This window comes from Tachypleus tridentatus, chromosome 1 (assembly GCF_004210375.1).
Source record: "Tachypleus tridentatus isolate NWPU-2018 chromosome 1, ASM421037v1, whole genome shotgun sequence".
NCBI classification, from domain to species: domain Eukaryota; kingdom Metazoa; phylum Arthropoda; class Merostomata; order Xiphosura; family Limulidae; genus Tachypleus; species Tachypleus tridentatus.
In genome coordinates this window covers 67927715-67944879 of record NC_134825.1, presented here as the reverse complement: position 1 = coordinate 67944879, position 17165 = coordinate 67927715, and the positions used below count along the sequence as shown (strand labels likewise).

General features: G+C 33.9%; 3 non-coding genes across 3 annotated transcripts; all 3 read left to right on the top strand.

Moving 5' to 3' along the window:
• On the top strand, positions 1–72 carry TRNAT-CGU (transfer RNA threonine (anticodon CGU)). The gene has a single exon. It is a non-coding gene; the product is annotated as a tRNA-Thr (tRNA).
• Positions 73–6232: 6160 nt separating this feature from the next.
• TRNAT-UGU (transfer RNA threonine (anticodon UGU)) lies at positions 6233–6304 on the top strand. Its single transcript has one exon. It is a non-coding gene; the product is annotated as a tRNA-Thr (tRNA).
• A 6480-nt stretch (positions 6305–12784) lies between these two features.
• Positions 12785–12856, top strand: TRNAT-UGU (transfer RNA threonine (anticodon UGU)). The gene has a single exon. It is a non-coding gene; the product is annotated as a tRNA-Thr (tRNA).
• The last annotated feature ends 4309 nt before the right edge of the window (positions 12857–17165 follow it).

Sequence of the window (17165 nt, the reverse complement as noted above, 5' to 3'; positions counted from 1 at the left end):
GCCATCATAGCTCAGAGGTAGAGCACTGGTTTCGTAAACCAGCGGTCGTGAGTTCGAACCTCACTGGTGGCTTGCACACTTTAACTTGATGAATGCTTATACTTCTATCATATCCAGTTGAACAAATTCATATGAAATTACTTTAGGATAAAGATGGCGATACATCATTTTCCACGTATTTTAAATTTTCATTAAAATAGACATCTTTGTTTAAAAAAATTAAACTGCGTTTTCCATGCTTCTATTGATGTTACACAGCTTGTGGAAATCAATATTTTCGAAACTGCTTTTAGAATAAGGTTGTTTTTGACATATGTGTTACCAAAATCTTATATTAATATAAATCCCGAGTTTGACTTTACTAAACTTGATAAATACCTAAGACATGGAGTAAAAAATAGAAATTTCTGGTTCGAAAACATGATGTAGACACCACTTCCAGCCTTGTTTCCTTACTTTCTTTGAGCACCTAGTTTTAGGCTGGAAAATACAATATTTGCATTTGATTCACCGTTTTTCTTATTTTCATTATTTATTTATATTTTAATAATTTTATGTTAATTATCGCTCTCAGATCGGAATGTCTATAAAGATAATTCATATTCTGAGGTATATTAGAACCGACTTCTTTTCTTGCCGAAAACTTTTATTCCGGTTACGCGTGGATAAAAGAACAGGACAAACTCTACGAACAGAGACCAAAGACTGCCTGAAGGGGTCACCTGTTCTTACCATTCGTACAACTGTACACTAATGTGTTGTCTACCAGCCAATCATTAGAAACTAAAATGTCACATAAATGACACTTAGCGTTGCTTTTTGTACTGTTGTGACATCAGTAAAAAATGTGCTCATGCAATGAATCACTGAAATGATTTTGTACTCTGAAGGCTATAACACCTTGAGACATATAAATTTGAAAAGCAAAAAGCAATACAACAACATATACAGTGACAAATGCAGAAAGGCTGAAGAAAACATCACACAACGAAAATCACACACAAAAAAGAACAACGAAACCCAACCAAAACAGTAAAACAATACACAACAACTTAACAAAACACAGACACAACAAACACCCAAGAGAACAACACTCATACAATAAAAGAGAGCAGAAACGACGAAACAAGTTTAATAGTAAATATAAATAAAACATCTTTACAGATTTTATTGCAGAATACACAAATCCATCCCAAACTAAAAACTGCTTTGATCTCTTCACACGCGATGCAAAAAAATAATAAAGAAAGCCATACATACCACAACAATCACTGGATACTTACTAAAAGCAAATTCACAATTCTAGGTATCAACATCAAAGATTCACTAACTTCCAAGAACCACGAGATCGAAGACATAATAATAGTAATTAAACCTGATATTATTATTCTAAGTGAAACCCGGATTTATGTTAACAATAAATTTAAAATATGTAATTTTACGCCAGTTAGAAAAGTTTGAATAAACAACCATGATACTAACAGAGGAATTATTTTATTATATAAGAACATTCTTTCAGTTACTCAAAATTAAAATGAACGGTAATAATGAAAATATAATTGTTGATATCCTGCTAGATAACCATTCATTTTTAACACAAGCAGGTATTTACTGTTCACCAACAAAATGTATTGACATAAATCTATTCCACAACATTTTTTCCCACTACCAAAATACAATTGTAATAAGTGATCTGAATAGTAAACATAAAAACTTTTGACGTAAATCCACCAACAGAAATGGAAGACACTTATTGCAATTCTTTGATGAAAATAACATCGTCCTAAAAATGACAGTAAACCTACGCATACTACGTATGCTACAAATATAAGTGATATCCTAGGCAACTGCCTCACCTCCTTAAATATCAAACAAAAGTTATTAAGTTTTAATGTGGGAAAATATGTTGACAGTAATCATCTACCAATATGGTGTGCTTTCGATCTCGCTCCCCATAAAGATATAACCTTTAAACAATACAAAATTCAACTACCAGAAAGCTAATTGCCAAGAATATCAGAAAGAACTAGACAACATATTACCAGAAAATGTTGAGCATACATCCAACAACAAAGTAGAAGTTGGTAGTTGTAGTCAAATAATCACTGAGTGCCGACTAAAAGCAGCAACTAACACTGTACCACAATAACAACACAAAACTATAAATAACGCATAGAAACAAACAAACAACTAATAACACTAATAAAACAACGAAGACAATTAAGAAGACAGTTTATGGCAAGAAGAAACAAAGAAATAAAAACTCCAATAAACAGTATCTGAAAAAAAATGAAGCCAGAGAAATGGGATAACTAAACGAAAAAAAACCGATCCTAGAACGTTTCGATCGCAGTTACAAAAAGGAACCAAAGATACCACAAGAAAAAAATACCCAACACGAGAATAAAATAACACATTAGCACACACCAAGAAAGAAAAAAGCAGAAGCCTTCAGACAACAACTGCAAAACACTTTCAAAACACAACGACACAGGCGTGAAAACCTATTTTTATAATACAGTAAACGATCATATCATATTAATACAGAAGTATACAAACCATATTTCCCAGTCAATATCAACAACAATAACACGAATAACATAAATGACTATAATAAGCTAATGTTTGTCGAAAACGGTTTGGTTTGGGTTTTGGAATTTCGCACAAATCTACTCGAGGGCTATCTGTGCTAGCCGTCCCTAATTTAGCAGTGTAAGACTTGAGGGAAGGCAGCTAGTCATCACCACCCACCGCCAACTCTTGGGCTACTCTTTTACCAACGAATAGTGAGATTGACCGTCACATTATAACGCCCCCACAGCTTGGAGGGCGAGGATGTTTGGCGCGACGGGGATGCGAACCCTCGACGCTCAGATTACGAGTCGCACGCCTTAACACGCTTGGCCATGCCGGGCCGTCAAAAAACTTAGACAAAAGGCATGTCACTTACTAAGATTAACTGAAATAATAATAAATAGATTTAATAAAAAAAGAATGCAATGTCGCTTACTTTCTCGACATCGATAAGGCATTCGATACTGTATGGCACAATGGTCTTCGATTCCCTATGAATGAAATTGGACTATCGCCTGGAATTATTCGATGGCTCTCTAACGTTTTGAAAAACAAACAATGTAGAGTAACCATGGAGAGAACTTGCTCGGAGTTCTTCACTCCAGAAACCGACGTTTCTTAAAGAGTGGTTCTTAGCCCTATTCTCTTTATTATGGGTACTCATCACTGTTCGCTGATGATGAAGCAAACTGGAAAAGTGTCAAAACACCAGCAATATTCACTACAAATATACGATCGGAACTAAACAGAGTATGCGAATACTGCCAAAAGTTTTGAATCAAAATAAACACAGCAAAAACTCTGCAACTCATATATTCAAAGTGAACGAAATGTGAAAAGGTACAACTACAGATTTTTATGAATGGAGCACTTCTCCAAACTTCTACATCAACAAAATTTCTAGGATTAACGTATGATTCTAAACTTACATGGACAAACCACATAAATAATACAAAAACAAAAATTTGGCGAAGAACAAACTATGGTAGGAATCTAACTGGCAAAAACAATCGAGTAACAGTTGAAAACATCCTCAAAAGGTACAAAACATATATAGACCTATGTAGGCTCCTACATACTACAATAAAATATTTCGATAAAAGTTGGAGAAAAAATGAACTATTATGCGAACTCGTCAGGTATTGCATATATGATGAAGATAGTACAAAACACCTGTCCCCGATTAATTTACAAATTATATTCCTGAACAGAGGAGGAAACAGTACAATACCTTACCTTTGAAAATGTTGTTGAAGAAATGTTATTAATATTATATTTTACACGTGTGATTGTTTTAACAGTGCTATATTAATAGTTTGAACGATAAGTTGATATTAAACATACTGTATAATTTCATAAAGAAATTATATGGTTTACAAACGAAATAACAAGCTATCATAACTTAGAGGTAAAGCACTGGTTTCGTAAACCAGCGGTCATGAGTTCGAACCTCACTGGTGGTTTGTACATCTTAAACGAGACGAATGATTATACTTCTATTGCCTGCAATTGAGCTAAATAACACAAAATTATGTTAGAGTAAACATGGCGATACATTGTTCTTCACATAAAACCTTACAGTTTCAATGAATAAGATCAAAATTACCCGAGGGAAAAAACTTTTTTGTTTGTTTTTGAATGTCGCCCAAATCTACCCGTGGGCTATCTGTGCTAGCCGTTTATAATTTAGCAGTGTAAAACTAGAGGGAAGGCAACTAGTCATCACCAACCACCGCCAACTCTTTGGCTACTCTTTTACCAATGAATAGTGGGATTGACCTATCACATTATAACGGCCCGACCGCTAAAAGGACGAGCATGTTTAGAGTAACGGGGATTCGAACTCGTGACCCTCAGATTACGATTCGACTGTCGTAACCACCTGACCACGCCTCTGAAAGCTTTGTGCTTCATGAGTGAATAAAACCGAAATTAAGTGTAGCCAACTGTTTTTTATTTATTGCTTTTCAAATTTATATGTCATATGGTGTTATTTCCAGAGAACATAATTATGTTAGTGATTTATGGCATGAGCACCTTTTTTAGTGACGTCAAAAGAGTACAAATTGCAACGGTAGGTGTCCCTTATGTGGCATTTTAGTTTCTAATGACTGGCTGGTAGACAACACATTAATGTAGAATTGTGCGAATGGTTACTACAAAGTGACCTTTTCAGGCGGTCTTTGGTTCCTGTTCGTCGTGTTTGCCGTGTCATCTTACCAGCGCGTCACCAGAATAAAAGTTTTCGCAAGAAAAAAAGTCGGTGGTAAAATTCCTAAGAAAATTAATTATCTTCATAGACATTCCGATCTGAGAGCGATAATTTTAATAAAGAAATGTCTTTATAACTATAACTTCAACATGCAAGAAAATCTCGTATTTTGATATTATTGTGATATTATTCATAATTAAATATAGTTACAATTACGAAGCAGAAGAATAACTCAGAAAAAGTTTTAGTTATTTGTTCAATTAAATTCATTAATGTTTTTCCTTAGTATAACTATGTCGATAATTTAATTGAATTATTTCAAATACCTTCTAACCACATAAACATTTTCATCGATTTTGATATTTTAAACAAACGAGAGAAGAAATCCACGACTAAATTGTAATAGTTTGAATTTGAAAATATGAAATCCAACTGGAAGGATAGCACTTACAACATTTAGGTTACTAGACCAGTACTCTACTACTGCTCCTTATAGCACTGTACGATTGTTTTTTAAACATATAATTTATAGAGAAAATATATGTAGGTTGGATATGTGTTGAGATAAGTATCTTGCATTTTATTCAAGCGATGCATATAACACAACTAAATAATTGAAATATTGATATTCTAATATAATTAAAGCTTAGACACAACAACTTTAGTTTAAATGAATATTATTTCTATTGTAACTCTAAATGAGAAAGTAGATTCGAAGAAAGAATATTCTATTGATCTTCGGTGTTCCTGTCGCTTGGGAAAAGTGTTAAGGTTTTTCTGTTTTAATTATCTTGTTAAATAATTTGTGAAAAATTATGTATATCATAAGAGTCTCACAAATAAATGTCTATAAAAGGATTAGCACCGGTTTCTTCGGTTTTTAAGATGGTTTATTTTATGATATATGGCTGTACTTTTTGATCAGATGACCACCTTCGTAAACAGATATATTCGTGTACCACCATTTTCAATGATGATTTATTAATGTTTCAAAACATTCTTCACACAGGTGGCAGGTTGATATTTATGTGTAGAAAAATCTAAAGAATAAAATTCAAATAAATGCTTTCTTTATGCTGTGTTTGGAGAAAAGCAAACACAATGGAACTACTGTGTTTGCCACCTCCACTAGTTGCACAGCCGAATATCTGCTGACTTACGATAATAAAAACCGGGTTTCGATACCCATTGTGGGTAGAGCACAGATAGTCCGCGGTGTATCTTTATGCGTAATTTAAAACAACAACTTTTATACACTGAACAGAGGAGAAAACAGTATAATACCTTACTGTTGAAAATGTTGTCGAAGAGGTGTTCTCAATATTATATTTTCTTTACATGTGACTGTTTTAGCAATGCTAAAATAATCCACTGAACGATAAGCGAATATTCAATATGCTGTAGAACATTAAAGAGAAATAATGCGTTTTTAAACGATATGTACGAGCCATCATAGCTCAGGGGTAGAGCACTGGTCTTGTAAACCAGGAGTCGTGAGTTCGAACCTCACTGGTGGCTTGTATATCTTGAACTTGACGGATACTCTTATTTTCATCACCTGCAATTGAACAAAATAACATAATTTTATTTTACGATAAATATGACGATACATTATTTTTCATAAAATTTAAATTTTCAATAAAAGCGACATTGTTATTTAAAAATGTAAGCTTCGTTTTCTCTGCTCCTATTAATTTTATACAGCGTGTGGAAATCAATATTTCCCAAACTGCTTGAAGTATAACCCTGTTTTTTATATATCTATTATAAAATTCTAAAATTAATATCAATCAAAAATTTGACTTTACTAAAGTTGATAAATGCTGTAGACATGGAGGGAAAAAAGAATTTTTTGTTCGAAAACATAATGTGGACACTACTTTCAGCCTTGTTTCTTTTCTGAGAGCCCGTAGATTTGCTAATGTTATTTTTCTGGTTAGCAGTAGATTGTAAAAGTCATTTATGTTATTGGTGTTATTGTTGTTAATATTGACTAGGAAATATGGTTTGTATAATTCTGTGTTATTTGTTACATAATTATTTACTGTATTGAAAAAATAGGTGTTCACGTCTGGGTCGTTGTGTTTTGAAAGTGTTTTGTAGTTGTTGTCTGAAAGCTTCTGGTTTTCTTTGTTGGTGTGTGCTAATGTGTTATTTTGTTCTTATGTTGGGTATTTTCTTGTTGTGGCTTCTTTAGTGAGTCTTTTTAGGTGCGACCAAAGCTCTCTAGGGTCGGTTTTTCCATTTAGTTTGCAGCAGAAATTGTCCCATTTTTCTTGTTTTAACAATTTAATTTCTGCTCTGATTTTATTTCTGATACTGTTTAGTTGTGTTTTGATTTCTTTATCTCTTGTTGCCATGAACTATCTTCTTAATTGTCTTCGTTGTTTTATGAGTGTTATTAGTTGTTTGTTTGATTTCCATGCGTTATTTGTAGCTAGTTGATGCTTTTAGTAGGCACTCCGTGATTATTTGACTACAGCTATCAAATTCTACTTTGTTGTTGGCTGTATGCTCAACATTTTCTGGTAATATGTTGTCTAATTCTTACTCACATTTTTGCCAATTAGCTTCTTTCTAGTCGAATTTGTCTTCTTTAAAGGTTATATCTTTATGGGGGGGCGAGATCGAAAGTACACCATATTGGTAGAAGAACACTGTCAACATCTTTTCCCACGTTAAAATTTAATAACTTTTTTTTAATATTAAAGATGTCACTTGTATTTGTAGCATGCGTGGTATGCGTAGGTTCACTGTCGTTTATTGGTGCGATGCTATTTCATCAATGAATTGCAATAGGTGTTCTCCATTTGTGTTTGTGGATTTATGCCAAAGTTTTTACGTTTACTATTTAGATCACCTATTACAATTATATTTTGGTTGTGGGAAAGATGTTGTGGAATAGGTTTATGTCAATACATTTGGTTGGTGATATATCTACTATAAAATACTTAAATTAATATAAATCCCTAGTTTGACTTTACTAAAATTGATAAACGCTGTATATATGGAGTGAAAATAGAAATTTTTTGTTTGAAAACATAATGTAGACACCATTTCCAGCCTTGTTTCTTTACTTTCTTAGAACCCCTAGTTTTGGCTGGAAAATATAATATTTACATTTGATTCAACGTTTTTCTGCATTCTTTTAATGGTCCCTATTCCTCCTTTTCCAATTAACAGTTTTTACTGATCTTGTTCCAAAATGTATCTGACACTGATCTCGTTGTTTAGAATTGCTTGTTTGTTTCGAATTTCTCGCAAACTACATGAGGGCTATCTGCGGTAGCCGTCTCTAATTTAGCAGTGTAAGACTAGAGGGAAGTTCAGCTTGTCATCACCAACCACCGACAACTTTAGGCTACTCTTTACCAACGAATAATGGGATTGATTTATCACATCATAACGGTCCCGCCACTGAAAGGGCGAACATGTGTGGTGTAACGGGGATTCGAACCCCTGACCCTCAGATTACGATTCGACTGCTTCAACAATTGACCACGTCTCGGAAAGCGTTCTGCTTCAAGAACGAATAAAACAAGAATTAAGAGTAGCCAATTGGTTTTTTTATTTATTGCTTTTCAAATTTATATATTTTATGGTGTTACAGCCTTCAAAGTACATAATTATGCTCGTGATTTATGGCACGAGCACCTTTTTTTACTGACGTCACAACAGTACAAATTGCAACGGTAAGCGTCCTTTATGTGACATTTTAAATTCTAATGACTGGCCCGGAAGACAACACATTAGTGTAGAGTTGTGCGAATGGGTTATTCCTTCAGGTGACTCCTTCAGGCGGTCTTTGGTTTCTGTTCGTGGAGTTTGTCGTGTCATCTTGCACGTGCGTCGCCGGAATAAACGTTTTCGGCAAGAAAAAAAGTCGGTGGTAAAATTCCAAAGAAAATGAATTATCTTTATAGACATTCCGATCTGAGAGCGGTAATTTTTAATGAAGAAATATTTTTAGAACTATAACGACCATATTTAATAAAAGTGATATTCTGTAATGGTAAGTAAATCTAGTATATTGATATCATTGTGATATCATTTTCACTTAATTTTGTTACTATTACGAAGCAGAAGAATAACACGGAAAAAGTTTTAGTTATTTGTTGAAGTAAACTGATTAAGGTATAATTATATCAATAGTTTTATTGATAATCTGAAACACCTTCTGAACGCATAAACTTTTAATGGATTTAGATACTTTTAAACTTTGATGTTTCGTAAGTAAGGGTAGCCTGATAAACGAGAGACGGAGTTTGCATTTTCTTATTACAAAGCCACATCGGACTCTCTGCTGAACCTACTGAGGTGAATCGAACCCCTGACTTTATCTTTGTAAGTCCGTAGACATACCGTTGTATTAGCGGGGGAAGTGAAAGAAGGAATCAACTATAAAATTTTAACAGTTTGAATTATATATCTATCACGTTATAACTGCCCCAATGTTAAAAGGGCGAGCATATTTGGTGTAACGGGGATTCGAACCTGCGACCCCGAAGGCCCCCAGTGGCTCGGCGGTATGTCTGCGGACTTACAACGCTAAAATATGGGTTTCGATATCCGTGGTGGGCAGAGCATAGATAGCCCATTGTGTAGCTTTGTGCTTAATTCAAAACAACAAGAACAACAACAGCGACCCTGAGATTAAGAATTGAGTGTTTTAACTGGTCAAATGAGTCTGAGATTACCAGTGAAAAATAGCAGCTGAATTAATTATAAATTTATAATTTACTTTGAGGCTGCTAATTTAAAAAAACCGGTAATTGACTTCTGTACTTTTAACCTTCTTCCCTGTGTTTGACAAATATTTTGGGCCCTCATTAGCGGCTGGATTGCATTATTTATGAAGAATGAACTAATGATATGGAAAAAAGTAGTGGTTATGAGTTCACTCTCTTCTGCTTAATAGTGCCTGATCAAACAAAAATATATTAAGTTAAAGGATGCAGGTCTTTATAGCAATTTCTTTATTTGTGTTTATTTAGATTAATATAAAATATCGCTTGAAAGTTTGTTTATTTATATAAGTAAGATAGTGCATTAGTTAAAATTATTTTAAATACTGATGTTGTATTATGAGCTTCAAAATATCGATAGATGCAGTGAACTGAAATAGCTTTCCATGTTTTTGAATTTTACATTAAAATGTAACGAAACAGAGTTTATAGACAAAGTTCTACTTGCTTTTTTTTTCCGTTTCGGAAGTTATCTTCCAGTTGTTTATATCTCTTGAAACAATAAAATGTTAAATATTCACAACTTTGTCCAAGATGTTTGTATACTGTTAAATATTGATGTCATTGTTTACATTGTTTATGGAGTAGTTACTAAGTAAATGTCCAAGCAGTAATAGAGAAGATAAATGTGACCGGATAAATATACACGAGTTGTTTTTCTGGTCCATATAAGTTGTTTTGAGAATCTGTGCCTCCCGCTAGTACCCCGGTAAGTCTCCGGATTCACAACGGTGGGCTCGGCAGATAGTCCGATGTGGTTTTACTATAAGAAGAACAAACACATATCTGTTTGGTATAAAAGAGTTTGTTTTTGGTATAATCTTTTGTGAAATAATTTAAAGCTTCGTTCATACAATTTATCTGTGCTTGGTGTGGATGGAGTCCACACGCGCCAGAAATTATAGATCGTCAAATTGTTCGACTGTTCAGAAATGGTATGAAGCAAACTGAAATTTTCAGAACACCTCAGTGTACTGTTTCCAGAATTCTAGAACGTCTCGGATTACAGGAAACGCTGTTTCCAAAAAGTATAGTGGTAAACGTCGGAAATTGTTACCTGAGATTATCGTATTTTGGTCATTTTAACACATCAAGGTTAAAAGAAGTCTTGCAACCCATTAAGACAGGAATGGCATGAACACGTTTATTACAGGGTATTCAAAACAACTTGGATAGGAAGCCGACTAAACAAGATTATTTTGCCAGAACGGTTGTCTGAAAACCGATATTAACCAGAATTCACAACTCTCGCCGTGCTACTTAGCCAAAACGGCATGCCAACTTACAGTTATGACACTGGTGACATGCCAACTTACAGTTATGACACTGGCGACATGTCAACTTACAGTTATGACACTGGCGACATGCCAACTTACAGTTATTACACTGGCGACATGCCAACTTACAGTTATGACACTGGCGACATGCCAACTTACAGTTATGACACTGGCGACATGTCATCTTTTCAGAAGAGTCTTGTTTGTGGCTTGTTAAAGCTGGTGGTAGGATTCGTGTTCATTGTTTGCCTGGAAAACAAATGTGGGTAGACTGTTTACTAAGGGAGGTGGCGCATAACATGTTTGAGGAGTTATTGATTATGGGAGATAAACCGCTCTTCATATCTTCCGGAGAAACACCAATGGTGCCTTCTAAAGGCATAATGTGAAGACAATATTTCTGCCATATGCTAGGGAAAGGTTTAGCAATAATTTGTGATCCAGGATCACAATGCCAATGCCCACACTGCTTGTACTGTACAGGATTATCTCGACTGGGAGAACGTTACAATAATGGCATGGCCATCAAAGTCTCCAGGTTGTAATTTCATTGAAAACTGTTGGGCAGAACTGAACCTTAAAATTTCTAACCACAACCAGCTACTGTAGCTGAGTTACACCACTTTCTAGTGACAAATTGGGATGAAATCACAGTGGTTTATATCAATAACCTCATCGACAGCATGCCACGTCATCTGATATTATTGTGATATTATTCATAATTAAATATAGTTACAATTACGAAGCAGAAGAATAACTCAGAAAAAAAGTTTTAGTTATTTGTTCAATTAAATTCATTAATGTTTCCTTAGTATAACTATGTCGATAATTTAATTGAATTATTTCAAATACCTTCTAACCACATAAACATTTTCATCGATTTTGATATTTTTAAACAAACGAGAGAAGAAATCCACGACTAAATTGTAATAGTTTGAATTTGAAAATATGAAATCCAACTGGAAGGATAGCACTTACAACATTTAGGTTACTAGACCAGTACTCTACTACTGCTCCTTATAGCACTGTACGATTGTTTTTTTAAACATATAATTTATAGAGAAAAATATGTAGGTTGGATATGTGTTGAGATAAGTATCTTGCATTTTATTCAAGCGATGCATATAACACAACTAAATAATTGAAATATTGATATTCTAATATAATTAAAGCTTAGACACAACAACTTTAGTTTAAATGAATATTATTTCTATTGTAACTCCTAAATGAGAAAGTAGATTCGAAGAAAGAATATTCTATTGATCTTCGGTGTTCCTGTCGCTTGGGAAAAGTGTTAAGGTTTTTCTGTTTTAATTATCTTGTTAAATAATTTGTGAAAAAATTATGTATATCATAAGAGTCTCACAAATAAATGTCTATAAAAGGATTAGCACCGGTTTCTTCGGTTTTTAAGATGGTTTATTTTATGATATATGGCTGTACTTTTTGATCAGATGACCACCTTCGTAAACAGATATATTCGTGTACCACCATTTTGAATGATGATTTATTAATGTTTCAAAAACATTCTTCACACAGGTGGCAGGTTGATATTTATGTGTAGAAAAATCTAAAGAATAAAATTCAAATAAATGCTTTCTTTATGCTGTGTTTGGAGAAAAGCAAACACAATGGAACTACTGTGTTTGCCACCTCCACTAGTTGCACACCCGAATATCTGCTGACTTACGATAATAAAAACCGGGTTTCGATACCCATTGTGGGTAGAGCACAGATAGTCCGCGGTGTATCTTTATGCGTAATTTAAAACAACAACTTTTATACACTGAACAGAGGAGAAAACAGTATAATACCTTACTGTTGAAAATGTTGTCGAAGAGGTGTTCTCAATATTATATTTTCTTTACATGTGACTGTTTTAGCAATGCTAAAATAATCCACTGAACGATAAGCGAATATTCAATATGCTGTAGAACATTAAAGAGAAATAATGCGTTTTTAAACGATATGTACGAGCCATCATAGCTCAGGGGTAGAGCACTGGTCTTGTAAACCAGGAGTCGTGAGTTCGAACCTCACTGGTGGCTTGTATATCTTGAACTTGACGGATACTCTTATTTTCATCACCTGCAATTGAACAAAATAACATAATTTTATTTTACGATAAATATGACGATACATTATTTTTCATAAAATTTAAATTTTCAATAAAAGCGACATTGTTATTTAAAAATGTAAGCTTGTTTTCTGTTCTATTAATTTTATACAGCGTGTGGAAATCAATATTTCCCAAACTGCTTGAAGTATAACCCTGTTTTTGATATATCTATTATAAAATTCTAAAATTAATATCAATCAAAAATTTGACTTTACTAAAGTTGATAAATGCTGTAGACATGGAGGGAAAAAGAATTTTGTTCGAAAACATAATGTGGACACTACTTTCAGCCTTGTTTCTTTTCTGAGAGCCCGTAGATTTGCTAATGTTATTTTTCTGGTTAGCAGTAGATTGTAAAAGTCATTTATGTTATTGGTGTTATTGTTGTTAATATTGACTAGAAATATGGTTTGTATAATTCTGTGTTATTTGTTACATAATTATTTACTGTATTGAAAAAATAGGTGTTCAGGTCTGGGTCGTTGTGTTTTGAAAGTGTTTTGTAGTTGTTGTCTGAAAGCTTCTGGGTTTTCTTTGTTGGTGTGTGCTAATGTGTTATTTTGTTCTTATGTTGGGTATTTTCTTGTTGTGGCTTCTTTAGTGAGTCTTTTTAGGTGCGACCAAAGCTCTCTAGGGTCGGTTTTTCCATTTAGTTTGCAGCAGAAATTGTCCCATTTTCTTGTTTTAACAATTTAATTTCTGCTCTGATTTTATTTCTGATACTGTTTAGTTGTGTTTTGATTTCTTTATCTCTTGTTGCCATGAACTATCTTCTTAATTGTCTTCGTTGTTTTATGAGTGTTATTAGTTGTTTGTTTGATTTCCATGCGTTATTTGTAGCTAGTTGATGCTTTTAGTAGGCACTCCGTGATTATTTGACTACAGCTATCAAATTCTACTTTGTTGTTGGCTGTATGCTCAACATTTTCTGGTAATATGTTGTCTAATTCTTACTCACATTTTTGCCAATTAGCTTCTTTCTAGTCGAATTTGTCTTCTTTAAAGGTTATATCTTTATGGGGGCGAGATCGAAAGTACACCATATTGGTAGAAGAACACTGTCAACATCTTTTCCCACGTTAAAATTTAATAACTTTTTTTTAATATTAAAGATGTCACTTGTATTTGTAGCATGCGTGGTATGCGTAGGTTCACTGTCGTTTATTGGTGCGATGCTATTTCATCAATGAATTGCAATAGGTGTTCTCCATTTGTGTTTGTGGATTTATGCCAAAGTTTTACGTTTACTATTTAGATCACCTATTACAATTATATTTTTGGTTGTGGGAAAGATGTTGTGGAATAGGTTTATGTCAATACATTTGGTTGGTGATATATCTACTATAAAATACTTAAATTAATATAAATCCCTAGTTTGACTTTACTAAAATTGATAAACGCTGTATATATGGAGTGAAAATAGAAATTTTTTGTTTGAAAACATAATGTAGACACCATTTCCAGCCTTGTTTTACTTTCTTAGAACCCTAGTTTTGGCTGGAAAAATATAATATTTACATTTGATTCAACGTTTTCTGCATTCTTTTAATGGTCCCTATTCCTCCTTTTCCAATTAACAGTTTTTACTGATCTTGTTCCAAAATGTATCTGACACTGATCTCGTTGTTTAGAATTGCTTGTTTGTTTCGAATTTCTCGCAAACTACATGAGGGCTATCTGCGGTAGCCGTCTCTAATTTAGCAGTGTAAGACTAGAGGGAAGTTCAGCTTGTCATCACCAACCACCGACAACTTTAGGCTACTCTTTTACCAACGAATAATGGGATTGATTTATCACATCATAACGGTCCCGCCACTGAAAGGGCGAACATGTGTGGTGTAACGGGGATTCGAACCCCTGACCCTCAGATTACGATTCGACTGCTTCAACAATTGACCACGTCTCGGAAAGCGTTCTGCTTCAAGAACGAATAAAACAAGAATTAAGAGTAGCCAATTGGTTTTTTTATTTATTGCTTTTCAAATTTATATATTTTATGGTGTTACAGCCTTCAAAGTACATAATTATGCTCGTGATTTATGGCACGAGCACCTTTTTTTACTGACGTCACAACAGTACAAATTGCAACGGTAAGCGTCCTTTATGTGACATTTTAAATTCTAATGACTGGCCCGGAAGACAACACATTAGTGTAGAGTTGTGCGAATGGGTTATTCCTTCAGGTGACTCCTTCAGGCGGTCTTGGTTTCTGTTCGTGGAGTTTGTCGTCATCTTGCACGTGCGTCGCCGGAATAAACGTTTTCGGCAAGAAAAAAAGTCGGTGGTAAAATTCCAAAGAAAATGAATTATCTTTATAGACATTCCGATCTGAGAGCGGTAATTTTTAATGAAGAAATATTTTTAGAACTATAACGACCATATTTAATAAAAGTGATATTCTGTAATGGTAAGTAAATCTAGTATATTGATATCATTGTGATATCATTTTTCACTTAATTTTGTTACTATTACGAAGCAGAAGAATAACACGGAAAAAGTTTTAGTTATTTGTTGAAGTAAACTGATTAAGGTATAATTATATCAATAGTTTTATTGATAATCTGAAACACCTTCTGAACGCATAAACTTTTAATGGATTTAGATACTTTAAACTTTGATGTTTCGTAAGTAAGGGTAGCCTGATAAACGAGAGACGGAGTTTGTATTTTCTTATTACAAAGCCACATCGGACTCTCTGCTGAACCTACTGAGGTGAATCGAACCCCTGACTTTATCTTTGTAAGTCCGTAGACATACCGTTGTATTAGCGGGGGAAGTGAAAGAAGGAATCAACTATAAAATTTTAACAGTTTGAATTATATATCTATCACGTTATAACTGCCCCAATGTTAAAAGGGCGAGCATATTTGGTGTAACGGGGATTCGAACTGCGACCCGAAGGCCCCCAGTGGCTCGGCGGTATGTCTGCGGACTCTACAACGCTAAAATATGGGTTTCGATATCCGTGGTGGGCAGAGCATAGATAGCCCATTGTGTAGCTTTGTGCTTAATTCAAAACAACAAGAACAACAACAAAGCGACCCTGAGATTAAGAATTGAGTGTTTTAACTGGTCAAATGAGTCTGAGATTACCAGTGAAAATAGCAGCTGAATTAATTATAAATTTATAATTTACTTTGAGGCTGCTAATTTAAAACCGGTAATTGACTTCTGTACTTTTAACCTTCTTCCTGTGTGTTTGACAAATATTTTGGGCCCTCATTAGCGGCTTGATTGCATTATTTATGAAGAATGAACTAATGATATGGAAAAAAAGTAGTGGTTATGAGTTCACTCTCTTCTGCTTAATAGTGCCTGATCAAACAAAAAATATATTAAGTTAAAGGATGCAGGTCTTTATAGCAATTTCTTTTATTTGTGTTTATTTAGATTAATATAAAATATCGCTTGAAAGTTTGTTTATTTATATAAGTAAGATAGTGCATTAGTTAAAATTATTTTAAATACTGATGTTGTATTATGAGCTTCAAAATATCGATAGATGCAGTGAACTGAAATAGCTTTCCATGTTTTTGAATTTTACATTAAAATGTAACGAAACAGAGTTTATAGACAAAGTTCTACTTGCTTTTTTTTTTCCGTTTCGGAAGTTATCTTCCAGTTGTTTATATCTCTTGAAACAATAAAATGTTAAATATTCACAACTTTGTCCAAGATGTTTGTATAATTGTTAAATATTGATGTCATTGTTTACATTGTTTATGGAGTAGTTACTAAGTAAATGTCCAAGCAGTAATAGAGAAGATAAATGTGACCGGATAAATATACACGAGTTGTTTTTCTGGTCCATATAAGTTGTTTTGAGAATCTGTGCCTCCTGCTAGTACCCCGGTAAGTCTCCGGATTCACAACGGTGGGCTCGGCAGATAGTCCGATGTGGTTTTACTATAAGAAGAACAAACACATATCTGTTTGGTATAAAAGAGTTTGTTTTGGTATAATCTTTTGTGAAATAATTTAAAGCTTCGTTCATATTAATTTATCTGTGCTTGGTGTGGATGGAGTCCACACGCGCCAGAAATTATAGATCGTCAAATTGTTCGACTGTTCAGAAATGGTATGAAGCAAACTGAAATTTTCAGAACACCTCAGTGTACTGTTTCCAGAATTCTAGAACGTCTCGATTACAGGAAACGCTGTTTCCAAAAAGTATAGTGGTAAACGTCGGAAATTGTTACCTGAGATTATCGTATTTTGGTCATTTTAACACATCAAGG